Source organism: Leptonychotes weddellii, chromosome 5 (genome assembly GCF_054177405.1).
Source record: "Leptonychotes weddellii isolate Sample4059 chromosome 5, ASM5417740v2, whole genome shotgun sequence".
In the NCBI taxonomy this organism is placed as follows: domain Eukaryota; kingdom Metazoa; phylum Chordata; class Mammalia; order Carnivora; family Phocidae; genus Leptonychotes; species Leptonychotes weddellii.
In genome coordinates this window covers 14,742,565-14,752,335 of record NC_138373.1, presented here as the reverse complement: position 1 = coordinate 14,752,335, position 9,771 = coordinate 14,742,565, and positions in this window count along the sequence as shown.

The window sequence follows — 9,771 nt, the reverse complement described above, 5'->3', positions numbered from 1 at the left end:
CGTATTCCTTCACACCCTTACCCAGGCATAAGGACAAAGGAAATAAGTTCCACGAAGGCAGGGACTTTTGTGTGTTTTGTTCATGGCTGGTTCTCCAATGGCACATAGGCACCCAGCACATAGAAGGTGCCCAAATATTTGTGAAATAAAGGAATGAGTGAAAGGTGTGCATCTCAAATCTGGCTGCAGCTCCAAAGGTGGATGCAGGAACATGCAATGTGGTAACAGTCGTAATTCCTCTCATTGTTCAGCGATTCTTAAAGTCCACCCAATAACCCTATGAGATGGGTCGCCTGCACCATGCCCCAGCCTCCTGCGCCGTCTCCCAGCCTGACTGGCCTTTCTAAAGCATCAGGACGACCAGTCCGGCCCCTGCTCGGAAGGCCTCCCCACGTTCCCGCTGTCCGTGAGATAAAGCCCAGACCTTCTACCCTGCCTTCCCCCTTCAGCACACGCCACCATCACTCATGTACTCCGATTCCAGTGACACGCTAGTCCCCGCATTTGCCCACCCCATGCTTTTTCTCATGTTCCTCCCGACTCCTGGAACACCCCTTCCCTCTCACATCCCGAAGCCCCACTCCTACCCTTCCCTCCAGTTTAACTGCTCAGTCTTTCTTGACCCTTCTGAAGATGAAGGGGAAAGCCGGTTAAATATGCAGATTACCAGGCTCTTCCCTGGAAATTCTGATTTGGTAGATCTGTGTTGCAGCTCAGGAACCTGGGTTTTGAGCAACTACCTCTAGAAATTCTTAGGTTTAGTCAAGTTTGGGAACAACAGTGTATCTAGGCAGGGCCAAGGCTATGTTATGCTACATAACAAACATCCCCCGAATCTCAGTGATTTAATGCGACCAAGGCTTATTTTTGCAGTGCGCTTGGGTTATTCCTGTCCTTCAAGGAAGATTCAGTACTTCAGGTGGAGAAATTTCCACATAGCTTATCAGCCCAGTGGACTCTGAGGGCCTCATGTTCAAGGACCCCATCTGATTAATCTCTGCCTCCCCATGGTACCTGGCACAGGACCCATCTCTCACACCTGCTGTGCTCAGGAACAGAAGAATGAATACCCATTTGACTTATTCATCCGTTAACCAGTGAGTATTTATGGAGACCCCACTATTTATGGAGTATTTATGGAGACCCTCCTCCTTGTGGCAAGACTATGCTGTGGTGCTTCAGGTAGAGTGGTGAGCAAAACAAACATCAACCTGTCCATTTCCATGGAGCCAGTAACCTAATTTCTCTAAGTCCTAGGTCCCAAATCTGTAAAATGGGCCATAAGATTCACCACCACCCCTCTCCCCAAGGCACAGTGTGAGGATTTACTGAGAAAACAGGCATGGAAGCCATCTGTAACTAGAAAATCCGAATTCAAGCAGATGTGAAAGAATATTGTTGTCCTGTTCTTCCACCCCTCACATCCGGCTTTCAGGTTTTATTCATTACAGCCCTGGAATTTGGCCGCACAGCCTTCTCCCTATTTCCACTGCCTATTCGAACCATCATGAACCTGTAAAATGAACATAATGTCAATAACACGGATACTAGTAGTGATGGTAATAGTTAAATCTCACATGGTGCCGATCACGTGCTGGGTCCTATTTTATGTGTTTTATTCGTATGATTTAACCTTCACAACAGCCATCTAAGGTTACTGTCACTATCTCCATCCACAGACAAGGAAACAGAAGTGCACGGAGTTTAAGTAATTTATTCAAGGCAGGAGCTGGGATCCAATCCCGGCAGAAATCCTGGACTAGCGAAACATTCTCTTAGCCGGTTCGTATCTGGCTGCCGGGGGCCTCGTTCCAGTCCTTCTCTCCATCAGAACCAGAGTCCATGTCATGCAGCGGAGACCGGATCGTGGCTCTGACTTTGGAAGAACTGATGTCATTACAATATTGACATCGTCCTGTCCATTTACATGGTATATCTACCCATTAGTTTTGGATTTCTTTAAAATCTTTTGATAAAATTTATTTTTTTAAAGATTTTATTTATTTAGTTGACAGAGATAGTGAAAGAGGGAACACAAGCAGGGAGAGTGGGAGAGGGAGAAGCAGGCTTCCCGCCAAGCAGAAAGCCCGATGTGGGGCTCGATCCCAGGACCCTGGGGTCATGACCTGAGCCGAAGGCAGACGCTTAACGACTGAGCCACCCAGGTGCCCCTCTTTTGATAAAATTTTAAGTGTTCTGTCATGGGGCACCTGGGTGGCTCAGTGGGTTGAGCGTCCAACTCTTGATTTCAGCTTGGGTCATGATCTTGGGGTCGTGAGATCGAGGCCCACATCAGGCTCTGTGCTCATCAGGAGTCTGCTTGAGATTCTCTCTCTCCCTCTCTGCCTCTCCCCGCCCCCAAAATAAGTAAATAAAATCTTAAAAAAAAGTAAAACATTCTGTCATAAAAAACATTAATGTATTTTTTTTTAAAGATTTTATTTATTTATTTGAGAGAGAGAATGAGAGACAGAGAGCATGAGAGGGAGGAAGGTCAGAGGGAGAAGCAGACTCCCTGCCGAGCAGGGAGCCCGATGCGGGACTCGATCCCGGGACTCCAGGATCATGACCTGAGCCGAAGGCAGTCGCCCAACCAACTGAGCCACCCAGGCGCCCGACATTAACGTATTTTTAAAAGGTTTACTTAGGCACTGTATATTTCTATAAATGGTATTTTTACATTTCCTAATAGTCTGTTGCTATGATTCATAAAGGCAGTTTATTTTAAATAATTTCTCTTATTCCAGCAAACTTGCCTCCACATATAGCAAGAGCCAGATATCCAGGGGTGATCTAGGACCCTCCTACTCCCTTACCAATTTTTCCAATCTGCAACCATGTTTGATAGACTCTGTCACTTTAATGGATGTTCCATCCCCAACTCCAGGCCTCATTATTTGCTAACTGATTTCCCAATCAACCTTCACCTGGCCAGGGCAATTGCGCCTTTGTGCAAATAGAAAAAGGTGTCCCTTCCTCAGGACACTGTACCTCCATCTGTCAGACAATTGTAATAAATATTCAAATATGCGAATGGGCACAATGTGGTTGGTGACTCTCTTGTGTGATAGCCATCTGTGGTGGCCCTGCACATGGCTACCAGCAGGATCATTGTAAAATGAAAATATGATCATAGTATTCTGTTATGGGCTGAATGTGTCCCCCCCCAAATTCATATGTTGAAGCCCGAACCCCTACTGTAACAGTATCAGGGGGTGGGCCTTTGGGAGGCAAATAGGTTTAGAAGAAGTCACAAGGGTGGAGACCCTGATGGGATTGGAGCCCTTATAAGAAAAGGAAGACACCGGAGCGTCCTCCTTTTGCCATGCGAAGATGCAGCAATCCATCCGCAATCCAGGAAGAGACCCCTCACCAAGAACCAAATCTGCAGGCACCCTGATCTTTTTCTTCCAGCCTCCAGAACTGTGAGAAATAAATGTCTGTTGGTTAAGCCAGCAATCTGCGGTATTTTGTAACAGCAGCCCAAGATGACTAAGACATATCTCTTTGTTTGAAATTATTCAAAGGTACCTTCTTTCTTTGATACAGTTATTTAAAATAGGTAATACTTTCACCTGGTTCAAAAATCTAAATGACATAAAAGGTTTACAGTGAGAATTCTTACTCTTGACAACGGTGCTTACCACCTTGTTCTCAGGAAACATCTGTAGGGAACCACTTTTATTAGTTTCTTCTGTAACTTTCCAGGATTTCTTTGAGGATACAAGCATACACACACGCACGCACGCGCACACACACACATACACACAGACGTGCATGCCCACAGACACATTTCTTTTCTTTTCTTTTTTTTTTAAGATTTTATTTATTTGACAGAGAGAGACACAGCGAGAGAGGGAACACAAGCAGAGGGAGTGGGAGAGGGAGAAGCAGGCTTCCCGCAGAGCAGGGAGCCCGATGCGGGGCTCGATCCCAGGACTCTGGGATCATGACCTGAGCCGAAGGCAGACGCTTAACGGCTGAGCCACCCAGGCGCCCCCACATTTCTTTTCTTATACCACAGGAGCATGATATACTCATTCTACACCTTGATATTTGACTAACAAGATATTTTAAAGCACTCTCACGTTATATGGGATGAACATCCTCATCCTTTTTGACAGCTGCTTACCTGCTGATGGACAAATTTGCAAACAAAATCCAATGAGTAACACTGATATATATGTCATTTCATACATGGGCAGATATCGTGAGTTAAAATTCTGTTTCCCCCCCTCCCCTTTGCACAGGCATGGACTTGTGACTTGTTTGGACTAATTGAATATGGCAGAAGTAATGTCATACAGCTTCTGAGCAGGGCCTCAAGAGACCTTGCAGCTTCTACTCTCACCCTTTTGGAACCATGAGGACACTATGCTATGAAGAAACTCAGGCTGGGGGCACCTGGCTGGCCCAGTCAGTAGAGCCTGCAACCCTGATCTCAGGGCTGTGAGTTCAAGCCCCACATCGGACACAGAGCTTACTTAAACAAACAAACTCAGGATGAAGTACCACATGGAGAGAGCGGCTCAGCCATCCCAGCTGACTCAACCATCAGAGCTAAGGTCTCAGACTAGTGAGTGTGACAGCCACGACGGGCCATCCAGCCCCAGCTGAGGTGCCCACTGACTGCCATCACGTGAGTAACCTAAGATAAGATCAGCAGAAAAACCACCTGGCCATCCTTAGAATCTGGAGAAACAATAAATCGTTGTTGTTTGATGCCAGTAAGCATCAAGGTGGTTTCTTGGGAAGCAATAGCTAACTGATACAGGTAGCCTTTCAGATAGATTTTCACAAGTGAGAATGCTGGCTCAAAGTGTGTATACATTTATAATTTTGATAAATATTATCTGGGCCGGGCGCCTGGGTGGCTCAGTTGGTTAAGCAACTGCCTTCAGCTCAGATCATGATCCTGGAGTCCCGGGATCGAGTCCCACGTCGGACTCCCTGCTCAGCGGGGAGTCTGCTTCTCCCTCTGACCCTCCCCCCTCTCGTGTGCTTTCTCTCTCTCAAATAAATAAATAAAATCTTTAAAAAAAATATTATCTGGGTTGTACCATTTTGCATTCCTGCCAACAACGGGTGAAAGTCCCTGTTTCCCCACAGTCTTGCCAAAAGAGTGACAAAACAAAATGTTTTGTGAGATATAATGGGTTATTGCTAATGCAATAAAGGAAAAAAAGGCATTTCAGTATTTCTTTTCATTTCATTTCATTGTCTTTTCATTTCTCTCATTATGTGTGAAGTTGAACATCTGCATAAGTGTTTAAGGCCTTATGGATTTTCTCTTTTGTGATCTGTTATGTTCTTTGCCCATTTTTTATTGAACTGTTGGTCTTTCTTATCAATATGAAGAAGCCCTTTAAATAGCAGAGAGATTACCCTTTGTATATGATAAGAATTGCAAATATTTTTTCCTAGTTTATTGTCTTTTGATTTTGCTTTGATGTTTTTTTGCCATGCAGAATTTTTTTCCATGTAGACAAATGTATTAATCTTTTATAGCTTCTGAGTTTTGAGTTGGAGTTGGAAAGGCTTCCTCACTCTAAGAGTTATAAAGAATTTTTGCCCATATTTTCTTCCAGTATTTTTAGGGGAGCTTATCCTGACAAATTGTGTGATCCATCACTTTTAAAATGAAGTTCAAGGCCAAGGTTATGGCCCATGTGATCAGGAGTAACCCACGTGGAGAGGCAACAGGAGAAATAGAAGCTAGTTTAGGAGATTCTCAGGGGGAGACAATGCATCCTGTTTGAAACATGTTGTTGAATTTAAGGTGCCTCTGGGACCTCCAGGAAGGGATGTCCGGGAGACAAGTGGATTCAAGGATCTGGAGGTCAGGAGAAAATTTGGGCCTAGAGATACGGATTTGGGAGCCAGTTAAAGCCACAAGACTGTGTGTAGTGTCTGAAGAGGAGAGGTTCTCAGATGGAACTCTAGGGAGTGGTCAAAGTCAGGCCACAAACACAATCATGAGGAGAAAGCTGTGGGGGCTTCATCTCTGTGGGCCTTGGGGCTTGGCACAAAAACCGCCTCAGAGACTTGTAGGATAAACAGAAGCCCTTTATGTGAAACATGCATGAGTATCTTTGGCTCCTGGGGCCAGAGCAAATAGGGAGTGGGAAGAAGACAAAGAACCTCCCAGCGGTCAGCCCCTCCCAGCAGGTGTGGAAGAGAGACCCTGTGACAGGGGAGGGGAGAAGGCTCAGTCTTGCAGGCAAAGTCTTCCCCCTCTCCTCCCCACAGATGATCTAAAGCAGGGCATCAGCAGGTGGCAGCAAGTTCCCAAAGGTAGGTGGACACAGTGCGCCTTCCCCCGGCCCACGTTTTCCTTGGATCATAGCGGAGAGGACAAGAGCGCAGAACCTAGAGCTCCACTTTCTGGGTTCAAATCCCGACTCTCTCCTTCCCTACTGTGTAACCTTCGGCAAGTTACTTAATACCTCTGTGGCTCAGTTTCCTCCTCTGTAAAATGAGGACAATAACAGTACCTATCTTGTAGAACTGCTTATGAAAATTAAATGAGTTAATCTTTACAAAGTGCTAATACTGGTGCCTGGCACATAGCAAATGCTCTATAAATATTACATTAAAAATAATAACCTCATTCATTCATGAATATTTATTGACCAGCTACCATTTGCCAGGTGCTCCTGGAGGTACTGGTGAAAATCCCTGTCCTCGTGGAGCTTCCATTCTGGTAGGTGGAGAGGAGGAGTGAAGACAGACAATATATAAAATTAATATAAATAATATAAAAAATACATGGTGTGTCAGATCCAGGTGGAGACATGAGAGACATGAGAAGCTGGCAAGGTCCCTAGCCTCATACCTGACGCACAGTGGGGTGCAGGAGATGGAAAGCGGAAGGAGACCCTGGACAAGGAGCAGAGAGGAATCCGTGCGGAGACACTGGGGCTGCTCACCCCCTCAGGGTAATGATCAGCAGCAGCACCGCCATATAATGGCAGCAAACACATAGCACTCAGTCCGTACCAGGCCCTGTTCTATTCACTTCACACATATCATCTCATTTAATCCTTCCGGCAATCCTTTGAGGTTGGTACTGTTATTGTTCCCATTTCTCAAATGAGGGAACTGAGGCATAGCAAAGTTATGTAACTTGCCTTAGAGAGTTGTACGATGAGGTGAATGAGCTGGGATTCCAGCCCAGGTCATCTGGCTCCAGTACAGGTAGGATGTTGGTAGGAGGGACCTGCAGGTGGAGGGGACCGGACCGGCTGCCATGCCTTGGGACTGGGTAGGGCTTGACCTTCCCACAGACTGAAAGGAACACACATACACAGCCCTAATACCTACACATCCAAGACCCAATATACTTAACACACACTTCAAGCTTGTTCAGAGGTCCCAAAAGGAATAACCCCCAAGTCATGAAATAGAGATAAGGACTCAGCTCTAGAGAACTCCATCTCCAGAGCCATTCTCCCTATATGGACCCTGCGCCCCACCCTCTCCACATACCACTCCATGAGGCTTTAAGCCCAGCTTCCAGTGGCCTTAAGCCACCATTCCAAACCCTGTGATCCCACCCAGAGACCACAAATACAATAATGAGTATCATAATCCTGGGAAATTTAACAAAGGCACCAACAACTCCAGATCACAGCTGGGAACTGAGAAGGCAAACCATCAAGAGGCTAACAGAGAGGCAGGTGGGACTGGTGGTCCTAGAGAGAGCTGGAACCCACAGTCGTAAAAGCCCACAGAGGGGGCAACCCTCAACAGTTCACAAGATGCTTCCATAGTCTTTTTCACCTCACTTGATACTGTTCAATTCTTACCTTAGGCAAGGCAGAAATTACCAGACCAAGTTGTCAAATGGAGAAATTAAGTCCCAGAGAAGAGCAATGAGTTATTCAAGACCACATGCAGGACTGGGAGTCAGATGTCCAAAAGCCCTTCCACTGTCCCACTCAGAGAGACAAAGTATGAGAGAGAGAGAGCGAGAGAGAGAGGGAATGGGGGGAGGCAGGGAGGCAGAGGCTGATATAAAAGACCCTAAAGTGGAGAAATCCTTCTTCATGATCTCCAGGGGACCCCAAGGGGCAGGGCTTGGCCTCCCGAAATCCCTCCAACCCTTCATTCCTCCTGTAGGTTGATCAGAGCTGCACACCATCTTCACTCCTTCGTTCCCAACCCCAGGTGAGCTGGGTTCTGAAGGGAATAGAAGGATCAAAGCCCTTCGAGTAGAATCAGACAGCATTTTTAGTTTCCAACCTCATAATCAATGAACTTTAGAGCAGGGAATACCCATAAAGATGATCTCCCCATCCCTCTAGGCCACCCATTGTATAGATGGGAGGTTGAGGCCCAGAGACAAAGAAGTCACTTTCCAGAAATCCATACCAACTCAGTCACAGGAATCTAGATTTTCTTACCGGGGCATACTAGAGAGAGGCCATTCTTCCCTTTGCTTGAACCTTCATGTAAGTTCCCTGGAAAGAGCCCTGGAATCCAGGAGACCTGATTTTTATTCTGGCTGTGCTGAGACTCACTGAGTGGCCTTGGGGACTCCTCTTACATAATCTAAGTTTCATAAGTGAAAGGTGTTTTGTCTTTTAGGCCCTGATTTATCTCTGACCCCTAGAACAGTCTCTGGCCCATAATAAATGCCCAATAAATATCCATTGAATGAGTGACCATCTAGAGGGCTAGGGCAGTGTCACCATGAGAGGCTGAAGCCTGAAAGACTAGGGAACCACGAGCTTTATCTTCAGATACATGAAAGGCTAAATTTCTGTCCACAGATATTTATTGAGGACCCATATGTGCTGGGTACTGGGGATTCAGGTAAGAACAGAACTGCCATGCCCTGACCTCAAGAGCTCACAGTCCACTATAATGTGGAATGTGTGCAGATTTTTTTTTGCGGGCTTCAGAGGGTAGACCCAGATGCTAGGTAGGGAGTTAGACGTAAGTGGCAGACTGCTCAATGTAATACAGACACTTTTCTCAGCTTTAGTTACCCTGAAATGGTCTCATGCTCAGAAGGTGGTGAGTGCGGCGGAACTGCAGTGTTCAAGCAGGGCGCCAGCCGCCCACCTGTCAGAGGCTGCGCCAGGAGTATGCGGGAGAAGAGATTTCTGCCTTGGGTGAGGTCACTTTCCACCCCCAGATTCTCTGCCTACAAAACCCTGCAATTCTCTAACGCTGGATCTTAATATTCTCTGAATTTCAAGGTCCCATGATGGTGACAGCCGCGAATTCTAAGTTCTCTGTCTGCCCACACCCCCGGACCCAAAAGAAATGAAGCCGAATTCAGCAAGGGGCCTACCACCCACTGCCTCAAAAGGTCTCTGGGGATAGCCAGTAGCCCCCTCCCCGCTTCGTGGGGGCTGGAGGGGCGTAGCTTGGGCGCCAGGGTGCCGGAGACGTCGTGGGGAGAAGGGTGTTCCAGAGACGGAGTTGACAGCGCCGAGACACGTGACAATCAGAGCGTCACGTTCTGTGGTCCGCGAAGGTGGGACCGGGCCGGTCATGTGACGTGGGGGGGGGGCACCATGGGGTGATGTGAGATGCAGGGCCTCTTAGATTACGCACCAATGACGCATTCCCACCCGGTTTGGCAACTAGATTTCCGTTGGAAGATGCGACAGTTCCGGCAAAGGGGGCGGGTTCTCACGTCCTGGCAGCTTTGCTTCCGTTCGGGGCGCCGCAGCTTCCGACCTCAACCTCTCCCTCGGGCGAGGAAGAGACGCGACCCCGTGCGCATGCCCCGATCATCCCAGAGGGGCGGGGCTGAGG